Below are 16,646 nucleotides of genomic sequence, written 5' to 3'. Positions count from 1 at the left end.
CATATAGAACATGGTAAAAGCATAAAATTGGGGAAAATCTGTTGTTTGCCAAGAAGGATTTTTACAATACTGTTTCCTTCAGAGTAACGGGAGTAAGTTGGGAGGCTTCAGAGTCAGACAAAGGGGAGTGTCAAAGCTAAGGCAGTAAGGCTGAGGGTGGGTCATGGTCACAGGGGGAGGGTGGCAGAATTCAAGGCCAAGTGTCCCATTTCAGCAAAACTTCAGGCTGGCCGAGCAGCCTGTAACAGGATAGTTGATGTTACGAGGGGGACCGTGAAGGGAATTTTTGTTTCAAAAAACCCCTTCTTCTGCAAAGTGAGCCTCTTTATCCTACACAATTCAGAATTTTTCTTCTTTGGTTATATCCTGTACCTAAAGTAAAAACATCAGTGTCTTTTGCAACTCTGTCATCTTATTCACGCTTAACTAAATACTTTTAGGAACTAATCATAGAATCATTTCAAAATGACCAAAAAACCCACTGAGCCCAGGTGTTATAAGCGTGTGTGTGTGTGTGTGTGTGTGTGTGTGTTAGCTGAAGTTGAGGGTGTTGTGTGATGAAGCAGAGAGGGACAACCTAGAGGAGGTCTGGCTTTCATATTGCTATTCACTCAGAGATACCCCTCTTTGATCTCTTGTATTTCCACATTCCCAGTACCATCACTTTCACAGATAGTGCTTGGTTCCTTTTCTTGAAAACTGTTTGAGATCTATTGCTCAGACTCTATTGCATTTGAAGACTTCCCTAATCTCAAGGTTTTGTTTTTGTTTTTTTTCTATAGTCATTGAAAGAAAACATATTTTTTAACTCTTTAGCAATTAAGTCTACCATTGTGGTTGCCAATTAGGGGGTGTTGCATTGATGTTTAATTTTTACACAGCAAATGAATTTACTACAATCTAGTTCAGTCACTGATTTAGTTCTTAAAGTGATAATTATATGGTATCAAGCTTTATTTTATTTATCTAGAAAGTGAAATAAGGTGAACGTGAGCATTTTTATTAGTTTCTACTTCATGAAACCTCTCCTCTTTCCCCTAGGAGACTCCAAGGTCACACAGCCTAATAGCTTCACATGCTTGGAAATCACCAGCCAGAAAAATTGAGATTTGGTAAGGGTGGCTACTCGGATGGGGCAGGTGCTGGGCTCCTTGTCCACATGTGGGTTGGGGAGGATGTCTAAGCAGGAGAATAGTGCACAGAATCTGTTACCATGGAGACAGGCCAGCGCTCCTGTGGGAGTCGGCATCAGGGAAGTCCGGCAAGTGGTAGGGGTGGCTAGTCCAGCCAGCCAAGTTGTCCAAGGGAGAGAGCAGTCAGCATCAGTCCAGGCCGACTCTGGGCTTTAGAGAGGACCCATGCACATGGCCAGCATTCCAGAGCCCAGGCAGAGTACCCAGACCATTCTGATTAAGGCTTGGGAAGTGAATAGCTCAACCCAAATCCTGGCCCAACCACTTACTTACTCACAGCCCTGACCAAGTTATTTAATCTCTCTTTACTTTCTGTAAAGCCAATAAAAATGAGATAGTGCCTGCCTCATAGGGTTATTGTGATGATAAAAATAGTAATGCACTTAGCACATGCCTGAACCACGCTAAGAATGCAACATATGATAGCTTTTATACAAAATTGGTTATTAGGGTTATGCCTAGATCAACGTAGGGATTTGATTATAGGAACAAACAGTTCAGTTCCTGGAGTCAGGCTACCCCGTTCCGTTCTGTGACTGAAGTCAGAAGAACGATGACTATGACATGACGTCTAGCCTTGTTGGATTGCCCCTGACTAGGGGTCAGAATGGGTATCATGCTTTGGATGGAACTGATTTTCTGGTGGGTCTGATGGGGTGTCTTTAGGAATGAGAGTGTCACAGGGGCTAGGGGCTAGATGGGAGAGTGCACTCACTTTAATTGCCCAACCGAATTCACACGGAACCCATAATCCTTTGAAAGCTCTTTGCCAGGGAGTAACCCATTATGTGAACTTTCCCCAGGATTTGTTTCTCACCACAGAGGCCTCATCTGTAAGGAAGAGTTTTACGATGACTCTCAAATCGTAGAGTTTATATATAATTGTTTTTTATTGCAAAATTTGAAAAGATCAGATACGAAACATATCATGAATAGGAAGAATGCTCCTTTCCATCACATGATGATGTCATTCTTTTCTTCCACTTCTCCTTCCCCTGAAGCCCAGTGAGACCGAACACCTGCTGCTTCAGACTCTCTCTTATCTCCGTTTCCACTTCAAGCCACTCCAGTTCTCTGACTTCGGGGCCTTGCTTGGGGACTAGGCAGCTGATAAGATAGTGATGTCTCACTCTCATAGAGCCGTTTTATCATTTACAAAGTGCATTGCCCCTTAGGCCTCATGTATGTCTCCCTCCTCGATGATGTGGTGAGGCAGGAACCATGTCCGTGGAGCGGTCATGAGGTCATGAGGCTGAGTTAGTTCAACTGCCCAAGGCCCATCAGCGGGTAAATGATAGACCCAAGTCTAGAAGCCAGGTTTTTGTAATGCAAGCTCTGTCACTTTTTCCATGCTACTGTGTTGACTGCAAGCTGATGGTGGCTGCTCTTTGTCCCCCTCCCATTTCATGTGTTAAACGGTGGCTTCCAGAGCTTTCGCCAGTTGACTAGGTACTAGGTACCAGCACTCAGCACCTGACTCTCCAGATGCTGTACACCAGAGCTGTTCAGAGGGCTGGAGGGGACGGAAGAGACGGTTCTGTCTTCGACTTTGTTTTCCTTTTGGCTCAAAGCGAAACCATGTGACAGGTGGAAGCATGTGTGAAGCTTAAAAAGGAGTAAGCACTGAGGGCAGAGCCATGTCTGAGAATGTTCTGGGTGCCGAGCCCTGTTCCAAGCACAGGTGTTGTGTATTATTATTTTTTCAAGGATTTTATTTATTTATTTATTTATTAGAGAGAGAGAGAGAGACCTAGAGAGAGCACAAGCCAGGTGAAGGACAGAGGGAGACGCAGACCCCTGCTGAGCAGGGAGCATAATGTGGGGCTCGATCCCAGGACCCTGGGATCATGACCTGAGTTGAAGACAGATGCTTCACCGACTGAGCCACCCAGGTGCCCTGTCGTGTATTATTATTGATGGCATTCAGGATCAGAGTAAATAGTGATTTTTCTTGCAAAATAAGTCAGATCAGGTTGCTTCTCTGCTCAGGACCCACCAGAGACTCCCACCTCTCTGCTTACATTCCCTCTTGTTTTCCAGTGCTCTACCCTGTTCTCCCCTCTGCTTCTGCTTTGGTCACTTGGGTCTGCTTGCTGCTTCTTGAACAGAGCGAATATGCACGCACCTCAAGACCTTTTACACTTGATGTTTCTTCCGGGAATGCTGGCGAGATTACACTTCCTTCTTTGGGCGTGAGGACGTGCCACTTTAGGACTGTGAGTCAGGGAGTGGCATCAGTCCCCTGAGTAATCCATTCTTTGACATAAATACCATCATGTCATTCCCCTTTCAGAAACCTCTCGAGGCTCCCATCGCAGCATGACATCCAGACCCCATGAACTGACTGAAGGGCTCTCCATCTCCTCTCGGCTTCATGTCCTAACAATGCCCGTGGAGGGAGGGTGGCTGAGGGAGGATGCTTTAGCCCTGTACCCTCTATCAGCTCCCCACTTACTCCAAGCAAGCCCAAATAAATGTATAATAAACGTATAAAGACTGTGTGCTTATGTGCAAACCAAGCTTTGAGACAGATCTCCAGCCTATGCCTTCCAGATGAGTCCTTAAACCCATTCAACGTAGAATGGCAGAAGCCATGCTGAACAGCATAATTTGGAATCTCCTACTCACAGCAAATTTTCCCCTCTGCCAAGAGAACCCTTTCTTCTTTTTCATTTTATTTTCCCCAGTTTTATTGAGATAAATTGGCATATAACATTGTATAAGTTTAAGGTGTACAACGTAATGATTTGATGTATGTATTTATTGGGAAATTATTACTATCATAATTTTAGTTAATACCTATATCACCTCATAGAGTTACAATTTTGTTTTGGTGGTGAGAACTTTTAAGGTCCACTCTCTTAGTAACTTTCAAATATACAATACTGCATTGTTAATTATAGTCACCAGGCTGTATGCTACATTCCCACAACTTATCTTATAACTGGAAGTTTGTACGCTTTGACCGTCTTCACCCATTTCTTCAGCTTGGTAACTGCCAGTCTGGTTTCTCTTTCTGTGAATTTTGTATTTTTATATTCCCTACATATAAATGAGATCATAAAGTATTTGTCTTTTTCTGTGTTTTACTTAGCATAATGCCTTCAAGGTTCATCCATGTTGTTGCAAAAGGTAGGATTTCCTTCTTTTTTAATGTCTGAACACACACACACATATATATGTGATATATATATGTGTGTGTGTGTGTGTGTGTATGTATATATGTGTGTGTATATATAATCAATCACATTTTCTTTATCCATTCATCCACTGATGGGCACTTAGATTGTTTCCTTGTCTTGGTTATCATAAATAAAGCTACAGTGAACATGGGGACATAGATATCTCTTCAAAATGGTGATTTCATTTCCTTCAGATATAAATATATACCCAAAGGTGTTCTCCATACTGGCTGTCTCACTGTACATTCCCACCAACAGTGTACAAATATTCCCTTTTCTCTACTTCCTTGCCAGCACTTGTTACCTCTTGTCTTTTTGATGATAGCCATTCCAACGCACGTGTGGTTTGGTCTGCATTTTTGTGATGATTAGTTATTTTGAGCATCTTTTCCTGTATCTGTTGGTCATTTCTTGGCAAAAATGGCTTGGCTTAGATCCTTTGCCCATTTTTAAATTGGATTATTTGTTTTTTCCTATTGACTTATATGGGTTTCTCATATATTTTGCATAATAACCCCTTATCAGATATGTGGTTTGCAAATATTTTCTCCTATTTCATGGGTTGCCTTTTCATTTTGTTGACTCTTTTGCTCTGCAAATGCTTTTTACTTTGATATAGTTTCACTGGTGCTTGGGGGGGTCCTACCCATAAAATTGTTGCTAAGACCAGTGTCAAGGAGATTTTTCCCAATGTTTTCTTCTAGGAGTTTTATGGTTTCAGGTCTTACTTTTAAGTCTTTAATTCACTTTGCATTAATTTTTGTGAATGTTCTAAGACGGGTCTAGTTTTATTCTTTTACATGTAAATATCCAGTTTTCCTAGCACCATTTCAACTGGGAGGTGCAGAGAAGAGACAAGAGGTCATTTCATTAGCCCAGGCAGCACATAATGGAAACCTGAACTGGAGAAGTGGCAGGTCATACTCTGTGGGCCCCTGTTTCTTCATCTACAAAAGAGGAATTTTAACACTATGTCATAGGATTGTTGTGAGGGTAGATTGTGCTGAGAACTCAACACATATTTTTATTCCAAAAATACTAGCAGCAATCCTGTACAGTGGTAAAAAACACAGCTCTGTGCTGTGCTACCAACATTGACTCCCCCATTCCCAGAGTTGGTTGAACCTTGGCAAGTTTCCTAACCTCTTTGTGCCTTGGTTTTTACATCTTCAAAATGGAAATGATAATAGCACTTAATTCATGAGGCTGTTGTAAGACTTATATGACTTAATGCTTGTACAGTGTTTAGACCTGGCATTTAGTAATGTCTTAATAAACATTGGTTTAAAATATATACACACACACAAGAGGTGCCTGCGTGGCTCAGTTGGTTGAGTGGCTGACTCCTCTTGATTTTGGCTCAGGTCATGATCTCAGGGTTGGGGGTTCGAGTCCTGTCTGGGGCTCCATGCTCAGCATGGAGTCTGCTTGTCCCTCTCCCTCTGCTTCTCCTCCTGCTCATGTGTGCTTTTGTTCTTTCTCTCAAATAAATAAATTAATAAAATCTTTAAAAAAATACACAGACACACAAGTGGAAAGAAAAATTATTGAGGTAAAGTCAATATGACTTTATAACTAAGTGAATGTGTCTGTGGGTGTATGTGTATTTGTTGGCATGGTAGGTAGAGTAAGGTAGGAGACAAAAATCTGAGATAAATTGGTTTGGAGACCTTATGAGTCTACAGATAATGAGAACTTGACTCAAGATTGGAGCAAATAAGCTAGAATAAATTTGAAAAGTTGGGCCAATATTTAAGTCAAGTTTTTATCCGGTAAGTTTGAAATGGTGATGGGTATCTATATATTCAGGGTAAGTAAGGTCGTTGGGATTTCAGATGAAGAATTTATAATTTAAAAATCATTAGCATCTAAGAACTAAAAATAATTATAGTTGATTGAAAACTAAGAGCGTTGTGCTAAACATTTAATATATATTATCTCACTTAATCCTCTCAGCATCCCAGGACATAGGTACTATGATAAGCTACATCTCAGATGGGGAACAGTGAGGCACAGAGCAGATAAGTAACTTGTCCCAGGTCACCTGATTATTGGCCAAGCAAGAGTTTGACTCCAGGCAATTTTATTCTGTTGCCTGCACTCTTAATTCTTTTTGGACTGTCTCCACAGCAAAGGCTGAAGCCATGAGATGGGTCAAAAAAAGTGTGGTGAGAAAAAGAATGTCCAATAGAGATGTTTTTGACATAACCATCCATACTCTTCCGCTTGGGACTTTCTCATTTGCCAACAGGTTCCGCTTTGCAAAACAAAGAGTAAGGGCTCAATAGTTGTTGGACGAGAGAATGTGTAATCGGATGTTAGAGGTTCGGGCTTTGTGGCCATAAAGTAGAGGACGTTTAATTGGCTCAGGCCGGAATTCAGCTGCCAGACCTCGTCCTAGCAGCCAGGCACTCACACCCCCAGTTCGCAAGGAAAACTGATGCATCAGGTTCACCTGGGATGGTTACTCATCAACAGAATCCCAATTCCCAGCCCTGACCTGCTGTACAGCAAATCAAGGTCAGCCTTGGCGCACAGTGTCTTTAATCAATGCCTGGGAGATTGTGATGGGCAACCAGTTGGCTACCCACTCCTCTGACCCACCAAGATTACTGGGATTGAAATGTGGTATTTTTGTTACACAAAGAGCAGCCATAAAAGAATGATATTGGTTTTCTTGTGAGTTTTAAACCAGCTCTGAAGGTGATTTTAAAAGAAGAATTCCCAAAATGTTTGGAGCAATCACAGAATCGCTGAGGTAATTACATAGCCTCCCCAAGTGACTATTTTGTAGGGAAATGCTCATTTGGATTTGTAGTTTCTGATGTGTTTAATAAATACCACTTTCATTACTAAAAGAGCCTCACTTCATAAATGTGGTTTTTCTGGATAAAAAGGAAAACAGAGGAGCAGAGCATTCATCCGACATTATTACTATGTATTCTCCACTTCACTGTTACTCTTGTGTTTGGAGAGGAATCGGTCAATTGGGTCATTTTCTGAGCTCCACGGACCGTCATCATCTCTGCTTATATCTGAATTGTTCACAGCACTTTGACCTTTACAGAGAACAGCTCTACAATGATGCCAAGTGTTGTTATTATATAGCGGAGCCCTTGTGAAATGGTGGAGGAGGACCCAATGAACACCTGAGCTAGAGGCTGATTTCCATTAGAATTCCATAGAACTTTTCTCAGAATATGATTTGACCTATGGAGAATCTGAATTCAGGCAATGATTAACACTGTTATATCTGGGGCTTGCTGAATTTTTATATCTCAGCTTGGTCAGTTTTGGTAGATGGAAAATAGTTTCCTGGCCTGGTACATTAGGACTTGGTGCAATTAATTCATGGCTATCCACGTTTATATTAAGTTTCACAGATACTGTTGGAAACATCTCTCATGTCTACTTTATCTCACAATAATTACATAGAAAATTAAAAAGAATCAATTCCAGTTTAACAGTCTTTTTGCTTAACCAATTTTTTGCTCTGCTTATAGGTCTAATTGCTTTAATTCTAATTTTATTTTTCTATAAGGTAGGGATCATATCCACTTCATTAGGTTGTATTCTAGGGATAACTACAGTTAAAAAAGATATCCTTAAAGGGACCCTAATTATGGAGAAGATACCTTCATTTGAATTTTTTCTGTGGACCATTTCTCTTTGGCCCTCCCTTCATTCCTTTACCACGTATTGGTTGAACACTTACTCTGGGCCAGGTATGCTTCTAGCTGCTGAAGATATCACTGGGGGGAAAAAACATTGCTAGAAAAAGCCCTGCCCTCCTAGAGCACATAGGCAGAGAGAGTGAGACAGTAGACAAAATAAGTAAACTGTGCACTGTATTAGAAGGTGTTAAGGGTTATGGGGAAAACAAAGTGGGAAAGCAGGTGGGGAGGACTGGACTGGGGAGAAGAAGGTGGTGTTTCTGTTTTATTTATTTATGTTTAAAGATTTTATTTATTTATTTATTTATTTATTTATTTATTTATTTATTTATTTAAGAGAAAGTGCCCAGGAGAGCGTGCAAGGGTGTGCGCTGGGGAGGAGCAGAGGGAGAGGGACAAGCAGACTGTCCCTTGAGCATGGAGCCCAACATGGGGCTTGACCCCAGGATCCCTGACTCATGACCTGAGCCAAAATCAAGAGTCCGATGCTCAACTGACTGAGCCACCCACGTGCCCCTTCTGTTTAAAATAAGGTGCTTGGCGGGGGGGATGGCTCCTCTCTACGAGGGTGACACTGAAATAAATCTTGTGGACGGGTGAGGAAAGCCTCTGTTATTTAATGGCATTCCAAGGGACATTAGTCCTAAGAAATGCTGAGTTTAAAAACGGTTTCACTGTTCAATCAGTTGGGAAATAATAATTTCCAGATATTTACTGTGCTTGTTAGCATATTAAATAATTTGAAAAGCCTGCTGGAAAGGAACCTATTTAATTCAAACGTATTTAAAATATTTTCCTTCCTCCCTCCTTCTCTCCTGCCCTCCGGTCCTCCCTCCTCCCCCAGCTTGGCATAGCAGCTGGGCCATAGCTCCAAGCCATCCTTTACATGGGATGTGACCTCCCCGACTGAGCACCAGTAAGCCTTCCAAAGCGGTGCAGTCCAGGAAAGCTGCGTGCATTCTGGAACCCTGGACACAAGTGTGAGACCCGAATCTGCCACTTTGTCCTTGAGAGAGTTGAACTTTTCTTATTTTTGGTTTTATCATCTACAAATTGGGCCTAATAATAATATCAACTGTGCAAGTTTGTAGTGAAGAGTAAATAAAATGAGGGGTTAAAGCACCTTTTAAATGGTATAGTACTACAAATACAGATGTCTTACGTGTTTTTCTATTTGCTTTTTTGGTACTTGGGATGAGTTGCTCTACTGTTATTACCTTGTCTAGGGTTCATTTATAAAGAGCTTGCCAAAGGAGGGTTGAAGGGGAAGGAATAAGTATTCTGAGTCTGTGAAAGAGTGAAGAGCTACTCTCCTAGACCAGAATCCCAAACTTGTGTCTTATTAGCCTCAGGCTCTAATTAGACTAATTCACTGGCCAAAGGCCCATTTCTCTACATTAGCCAATGGTTCTCAAACTTTGGTGCACACTGGAATCACTTGGAGCTTTTAAAAAAATACCTTTGCCTGGCTCCAACCCTCAGATATTCTGATTTAATTGCTGTGGGGCACATATTGCAAATCAAGATTGTTTAAAGCTTCCCAAGTGATTCCAGCCTGCCCCAAGGTTTGGAGACCATTGGTCTAAGCTAATCCCTGTGATCCTCTTTTTTTAGTAGCCTGGCCAAGAGTAAAGCTTACAAGTTGATCATGGTTGTAAATCAATGAATTGGATTCCTTTTTCTTCTGGGAAGGTAAACAGGCAAGAAGGAAGAAAGGGAGGGAGGGGAATTTGCTTTTGTCAGGCACCTGTTTTGACAGGGCATTTGGCTCTTTTATCCATATTCCATTTTAAAGATGCCATAACCAATCGCATAGAGCCTAAGGTCATTTCTCAGGAATTTGAAACAGGACCTTCGGTTTTGTGTTCTGTGTCCTTTCCACCACTCTGTGACAGCCATTCAGCCTTCCTTGGTGTTCCCAGTGCTGTCTCCCACTCTCTTCATCTTCCCTTCCTTTGCTCTCTGGCAAAACCTGGTATCCAGGCTTTATGTATCTGTGCCAAACAAAGTCAGAGTTAATATATATTTTTTTTTTTTGGAGGGAGGAGCAGTTTTACATTTAAATGTGACCAGGAAATGCCTACTTCATTGCCGAATAGTAACTGTGTACATAAGGTGGCATAATCAGCAGTGCATATCGTGCAGAGGGGGGCCCTTCTGAGCAAAGCACCTGTACAGGATAGCTTAGGGCTGTGTGTCAGTAAGGCCGGCCCTGCTTTTCCACCTCCCAGATGATCTAAAGAATTTTCACGCAGTTGGAACAGATGTAGACAAATGCTCTCCCCAGATAACAGGTTATTCATTTAACATTCATGGAGCACCTACTGTGTGCTAGGCACTAGGTGTGAAAAGATAACGAAAACATTTATGACACGAAAGGCATTTACCACTGAGTAGCAAAGGCTGACATACAAACAATAATTACAATAAAATATGGTGACTGTAGTCATAGGAGTGTGTTGATGGAAGTATAGAGGAGGGGTGGTGGGCCCCACTGGGCCGTCACATGGGAGGACAGTGAGACTCATCCTGGAGTAGTTCATCAAGGAGGGGACTTTTTGAAGCATGTGGTTGGGTTCCCTCGTTCCACCCCTTTGGTGATCACGGGAACACCTGTGCTGGAGGGTTCATCCCCCGAGAGGGGCAGGGCAGTTGTCAAAGAGGAAATGCAAGGTAGAAGCACTTGAATGACTTTGCCAGGGTCACAAAAACAGTAAGAGGGAGACATTAGACTCCTGCTCAAGTGTTCTGACTCCGAGTTTAGTCTTCTTTCCATGACACCGAGTTTCCTCTGCTGCTTCAGCAGCTGGCAGGGCCACGTAGCTGAGAACGTCGTCGGTAACATGTGGCATCAGGTGACATCTTGATTATTTTTTCCAGTTGAACCTGGTTGCCAAAGGAAAGTCTTTCTCCCTTCTGAACCCAGGCAGTGAATGCACTATCTCAAATGGAAAAGAGAGCCTTGAAATGAAGGGCACCAGAAAGCCCTAGGTATAAAATAGAATCTGAGATGTATAGTTCTATTCAGAAATTTATGGTCCAAATACAGGTGTCTATAAATATTTAAAATCACCAACACTCTTTTGCCTTGGGTATTATATAGTTTCATATTTTACAAATTAGACTTTATTCAAATAAATGCAATTTTTATTTCAGATGTTCCTAAATCTTTTGCATTCTTCACCCTCCCTCCCCCCATCTTTAGTGCCAGCTGACGCCACTGCCAATTCACTGATAATTCCCAAATACATTTCTCCAGCCACAGATTTCTTCTAAATCTTTCCCCAGGCCAGTGGAATCTGGCTATTTCATAGGCCTTTAAACCTAACATATCTCAAACCAAATTCATTATTTTCTTAACATAGGCTTAATTTGTACCTCTTTAACATGCTACCATTAATTTAGTTGTCCAAGCCAGATCCTTCAGTCTGTTGATCCCAGGTCCCTGCCAAATATCCCTCCAGTCCTCCTCCCCACCTCCCTGCCACGCTTCTGTTCCAGGCCTTCGTTCTTTCCTCCTCACAGCTGAGTAGACCTTAACTGTATTCCCAGAAACAATGAGTATTTTCTTACACTTCATTCATCTTCCTTAGCACACAGAGAATTGTCCAGGCAGCTTAAACAAAACCAGACACCTCTTCTTATTTTATTTCAATATTCAGATCTTTCTAAAAAGCTGGTACATTGTCCCTTGGCAATTAAGTAAAATACCTTGACGATAAATTTCTTTGATGATTGAAGCTTTTATTGTGTCTCAAGGCCATCATTCTGAACACTGGTGATTATTACACACTGTTCATGTTGCAGTCAGCACCGCATTCGGCATAAAGGAATGTATTATTCTTGGGGTGCCTGGGTGGCTCAGTTGGGTAAGCGACTGCCTTTGACTCAGGTCATGATCCCCGGGTCCTGGGGTCGAGCCCCACGTCAGGCTCCCTGTTCTGCAGGAAGCCTGCTCCTTTGCCTGCTGCTCCTCCTGCTTGTAAGCTCTCTCGATCACTCTCTCTCTCTCTCTCAAATAAATAAATAAAAAAAAATTTTTTTAAAGTTTAAGTTCAGTTTTAAAATACACTGTTCTTACGCCAATGGTTCTTAGCCTTTCTGGAGTCATGAACCCTTCTGAGAATGTGGTAAAAGTTATGGGTCTTCTCTTGAGAACAATGTGGAAATACACGTATGCACATATGCATTTTAAACTTTAAGTCTCTTACTCCATCCATGGATCCTTAGAGCTTTCATGCAGTCTGGCCTGAGGACCCCTGTCCCATATGACATTGTTTTCATTTTTTCATGTCAAAGGCATGGTATAAATTCGTTTTCTTATTTATTTATTAATGTCATATTTTATTTATTTGTTTTAGAGAGAGAGAGAGTGAGCAAGCAAGCAAGCAGGTGGGGAGGGGCAGAGGGAGAGGGAGAGAATCTCAAGCCGACCCTGCACTGAGCATGGAGCCCAAAGCCGGGCTCTGTCTCATGACCCTGAGATCATGACCTGAGCCGAAATCAAGAGTCAGAAGCTTAATGACAGAACCAGCCAGGTGCCCCTAATTCCTGTTTTAAATAGGTGTTCTGATTACCCTGGTCCTAATTAATGTGATTAGCTGTAATATTTGCCCACAGTTTGTACCAGGTTTTGAGTATGGACTAAGACAAAGTGATTTCTGCACAATCATCCTGATTCTGCCCTTGGCTAGCTATAAGACTTTGTGAAGTCCTATAACTAGCAAGTAGAAATGAAGTTAGATTCTCAGCCAGGGGACCTTATGTTCTTTTAACTTTGCACAATTTTTTAGAAAAGCAACTCTGGTGTAAAATGTGGTCCATCTGCCATGATAATATTTTGTTGTGTGGGAAGAGTGCTTTTGCTTCTGCTATTTCATTTATCCTAACAAAAACCGGTGAGAAGGTCATTGAGTTATAAGTCTTCAGTAAGGATAAATAAGGAAAGGAACACTGAGAAAGGCTTTCTCAGAGTTAGTTGCAAAGAGGAAATATGTAGGAGATCCTTTTTTGGTTCTAGCTCCTGGGTCTCTTCACCGTAAACCTGTGCTCTTCAACTAACTTCATGATTTAATTCAAGCTAAATATGAGTCTAAGGCATCCGGGCAAAAATGGTTGGATCAGTTCCTATCAAATGAGGTCTGTATAGGAATCTGATTGTGTTAGAAAGAAAGCAAGTCATAGACAAGCATGCATGATAGCCAATAACATTTTAGTTGATATGGTGGGCTGTTATTATTCAGCTAATTATTCTATCTCATAGAAGAGAGACCATCTTAGAAAATGTAAGTTTGAACATATTTTTGTATATGGATTTTTTTTTGAGCAACCCTTAAGTATACTCAGAAATTAGAAATATGATCTTTGTTACCTTTACCTGAGCTCCTTAGCATATTTTTTTATTCCCCCCCCCAAACCAGTCTTTGTAAGGCTGAGCCCTCTTTTTCTTTCTTTCCCACATCCTGTTTCAGACTTGTAGAAGCTTAGAGTTGGATGGACCTTGGAGACTGGTTAAATCTCTTCTTATGCAAGAGGGAAACTGAGGCCCCCAGAATTATTAAATAATTTGCCAGAGTGTTACATACAGCTGATCAGTAGCAGATGCAAGATGAGATCATAGGTCTCACAGTTACTGGTCTTCACTTATTTTCCTATCTTTCTTTTTTTTTTTAAAGGAACCACTTTTTAAAAAGCGATTTTATTTATTTATTTGACAGAGAGAGACTGCCAATGAGAGAGGGAACACAAGCAGGGGGAGTGAGAGAGGAAGAAGCAGGCTCCCAGCCGAGGAGCCTGATGCGGGGCTCGATCCCAGAACGCCAGGATCATGCCCCTGAGCCAAAGGCAGACGCTTAACGACTGAGCCACCCAGGCGTCCCTTATTTTCCTATCTTTCTAAACAGGAAAATTAATGTGACACTCAGAAAATTCAAAATATGGCAGGAAAAGGCTCATAACAGCTAAAAAGCTATGGTGATTAAGTTTTGTCCACCACCCCTCACATTCATGGCATTCTACCTCATCATAATATGCTTCTCCAATTAAATAATTCCACCTCTGACCTTAATTAGTTGTTTTCTAAGGAGTATCTAAAATATGGAGAGGGGCGCCTGGGTGGCACAGCGGTTAAGCATCTGCCTTCGGCTCAGGGCGTGATCCCAGCGTTGTGGGATCGAGCCCCACATCAGGCTCCTCCGCTATGAGCCTGCTTCTTCCTCTCCCACTGCCCCTGCTTGTGTTCCGTCTCTTGCTGGCTGTCTCTATCTCTGTCAAATAAATAAATAAAATCTTTAAAAAAAAATATGGAGAAACAAGCTTGAAATTTTCTTAGTTAAAAGGATTAAACTTTTGCTACATAAAACTTGCAGTTTCTGTCAGATTGGAAAGTGGCATCCTTGCTCTCCAAAGGGCAATTTTGTGTCCATCAGTACATCAGAAGCGAGTTAAGGACAGCTGGTGTTGTACTTAGGCAAACTGAAGAGGCAGAGAAAAATGCATAACGCTGTCGGAAAGGAATTGAGAGAGGAAGAAAAGATGAAAAATAAACCCCAGAAACAGAGAACAGTGATGTCACACATAGAAGTGAACAGTGTGGAACAGAGAGAATGATCAATACACCCAATAATAGTAAATAATGGCTTTGTGGGCAAAGTCAGACTTGAACTTGGCCTTGACCAATAGATAGAATTTGAACAGCAAAGAGGCAGAAGGGGGCATTGAATGCTTGGGCAATGACCTTGGGGTTAACAAAGGGTGAAGTGGGCAGTGGGTGAGCAGCCTGACTGCAAGATGTGAGGAGGTAGAAATGAAGTTGAATCAGTAGGTAAGCAGGGAGCTTGATAGTGAGGGCTCAAGGCACTTGACTTTGAATCCCAGCTGTGTAACTCTGGGCAAATTACTTAACTTCTCCGTGCCTCAGTTTCCTTGGGTAGAATGGGAATACCAATAATCCTTCTCTCCTGTTCTTCTTGAGAAGATTTAATTAGATTTACAAGTTCTAAACACAAGCAAAGTTTAAGACAACAACTTCCATGCATCCCATCCATCTTAGTGAGCATTTTTTTTTTTTTTTGCCCTTTGGTTTGGTTGGAAAGTTAAACCGAACACGCTACAACAATATTAACTATCATATTTAGGGTGAAGCCAGAAAATAAAGACTCAGATGTCGTCTGAGGAGTTTGGACTTGAATAAACAACAGAGAGCAGTTCTTAGCCAGAGGTGGATTTAGAGAATCCAGGTTTAGGAAGGATCTGTTCAAACTCCAGAGAACTGGAGTATTCTGCCTCGACCCTTAGCCTGTTGCTCAAACACCTCACCCCTTGGCTGCCTGCAGTGACATGTGGCTTGGTGGCAAACAGCATGGAAGGCATTTGTCCGGAAATAAAAATGGATTTCAAGGAATTAAAGTTAGTCAAATTTTTATGGTTCTTTTTCTTTCTTTCTTTCTTTCTTTCTTTCTTTCTTTCTTTCTTTCTTTCTTTCTTTCTTTCTTTCTTTCTTTCTTCTTTCCAATGACTCTTTAAAGGTCTGGTTCTAAGGCTGAAGAGTAATAAAGCTGGAGAAGCAGGTTGGTAAATTGAATATAACAAGCCTCTCCTGGACAGTTACTAAAATGCTAGCAATAACATCAATGGACGGTACCTACTTGAGTTCTGAATAGGCCCTTGCCTTCTTTAGAATCATCTTTGACACTGATGACCTCTAAGCACTGGACAAGACTGCACCAGTTGATCTGTCTGGCATTCTAAGGAGACTGATATGCAGAGCCAGAGAGCTGTGTCCAATTGTTAAGGGTGACGAGGCACCGTTCAAGTTTTGGGATCTATTCGTCAATAGTTCTCAGATACTCTTAGGGCTACTTTAGGGAGGCTCTTTTCCAATTCTGATCATCTGGTCTTTGCATAATTGCAATCCTCCCTGTGGAATTTGCTAGTGATTCTTGGTGTATGCCTCTAAAGGAAAAAGACCTAATAAGTTACTTGCTATTTTCATTCAATCTAGCCAACCTCTCAAATAGGTAAACTAGTCTTAAACCTACAGCAGCCGCAGATGATCTTGGATGAGAGAAAAAGTTTTTCTCCCAATCAGCTTTGCTTTTCAGATGTGACACTCTCCTCCACACTTTATTTTTTGCAACCCTGGCTCGTACTGTCATCTTTTAGGGGTTTTTTGGAATCTGTGGGAATAGTGACTTTGCCAATCCATGATGGTGACCAAGGTCAACAACAACAAAAAAAAGCGTGTGGAAAAAAAATTCCTAAACCCATTCTTCTGCTCCAGATGGGGAATTAGCGATAAAGAAGGGCAAAATATTTGCCAAACCTGGCACTTATATTTATTTTTCAGTAATGCGCATATGGTGATTAATATGCCCAATATTATGATTAATAGAAGCTGCATGAAACACACATAATACAAATAACAGCAACTAAATATTATAAAGAGACATGATCTCTGCTTTACCTGTCACGTGGTCACACTGTCTAAAATACATTCTCATGTTTGCAGAAATAAATACCAAGAGTTATTGTTGAGACCTTTCGTACTGATTCTAGAGAATGTTAATTATAAAAATGACAAATGCAGTGACTAGCCA

This window comes from Ailuropoda melanoleuca, chromosome 8 (genome assembly GCF_002007445.2).
Source record: "Ailuropoda melanoleuca isolate Jingjing chromosome 8, ASM200744v2, whole genome shotgun sequence".
NCBI lineage: Eukaryota > Metazoa > Chordata > Mammalia > Carnivora > Ursidae > Ailuropoda > Ailuropoda melanoleuca.
This window is presented reverse-complemented; position numbering follows the sequence as displayed.